Below are 1,697 nucleotides of genomic sequence, written 5' to 3' on the forward strand. Positions count from 1 at the left end.
AACAAAATCTATATTGAAAACCTAAATAGATAATTTCTTTCCGTAGTAAGCAAAGCCGAGTCTGCGCATGGTCGTAGTGGCTAAACGCAACACTTTCAGCCAGCAGAAACCAATACCAAACTCTCTTGAGAGGAGAAGAAGAGAGAGAAGAGGGGGTGTTAGAGAGAGAGAGAGAGAGAGAGAGAGAGAGAGAGAGAGAGAGAGAGAGGTAGTTTATCGAATGTCATTCAGAGTTTTTCCAGGAAGCACTGGGTTGGTCAGCAAGTGATATATATATATATATATATATATATATATATATATATATATATATATATATATATATATATATATATATATATATATACATACATACATACATACATACATACATACATACATACATACACGCATATAGATATATGTATATGTATGTATATATATACATATCTCACTTCATACTTATTTGAGTTTCGATAATGCATTCCAGGGTTTGAGTAACGAAATTGTTTGTGCGACTTTCTTGTTTGAGGAGATGGCACTTAGGAGATAATAATGATGATCATATAGTTTATATATTGTTTTTATTTGTTCATATTAGATCTTGCTAACCACAAAGGAACTATGACAGGCTTCAGATACCGGCAGTTGTAAATAAGCGTTTCGGATTTCTTTCCAAATGGCTAACATGTTCCTCGTCTGTGAAACTTTTAATGAAATAAATTCTTTGTGTATGTCAATAACTTCAGCTGTTTCTTGATTTTAGGTTTTATTCTCTAGGCGGGACAGAAATTAGCTTTTACTTTTCTGTAAAAGAAAACAATTGTCTGTCCGTCCGCACTTTTTCTGTCCGAACTTTTGTTGTCCGCACTTTTTCTGTACGCACTTTTTCTGTCCGCAATTTTTCTGCATCGCTCTCAGATCTGCAAAGCTTCTATTAAGGCCAGAGGGTTGCAAATTAATATGTTGATCATCCACCCTCCAATCATCAAACATACTAAATTCCAGCCCTCTAGCTTCAGTAATTTTTATTTTATTTAAGGTTAAAGCTAGCCATAATCGTGCGTCTGGCAACGATATAGGACAGGTCATCACCGGGCCGTGGTTAAAGTTTCATGGGCCGCGGCTCATACAGCATTATACCGAGTTCGGCGCATTTTTTACTTGGTTTTTATTTTATAATCTCCCGGGAAGTCACCTGTCGTGCTGCCTAACGTGAGGGAAATCTGGCAACATCGGTTCTTCTTATTTCAGGTTACAATTTGTAATGGTGAATATGATGTGTCGCAGTCCTTCATTTGTGTTACATACCATGTTCTCTGTTTCCAGCAGACGTGAAATTCTTTCTATTCTTCTGTTGAATTGCTCTGTCTTCCCCTGCTTCTATTTTGCCCAACATTATTCGTCTTACGGCATGGATGTGGACATCATCTTATGAGCTGTTCTACGAAGTACGTTCATGAGACAATTTTTCAGAAGTGATTCCGTAAACATTTGTCGTTGCTAAAGGGTATTTTCAGCGTCCCTTCGGCCATACCTGCACCAGATATATAGGCTTTTAGACAGTTTTTCAGGAGTGATTTCACAACTATTTATCGTTGCTAAAGGCTATTTTCAGCGTCCCTTCCGCCCTTACCTGCGCCCAACTATGTAGGCTTTTACTTTACGTCCATTTCCGCTTCCTTTCCTCCATCGTGCTGTCCAACCTCTCAAACCAT

This window comes from Macrobrachium rosenbergii, chromosome 1, assembly GCF_040412425.1.
Source record: "Macrobrachium rosenbergii isolate ZJJX-2024 chromosome 1, ASM4041242v1, whole genome shotgun sequence".
Lineage (NCBI taxonomy): Eukaryota > Metazoa > Arthropoda > Malacostraca > Decapoda > Palaemonidae > Macrobrachium > Macrobrachium rosenbergii.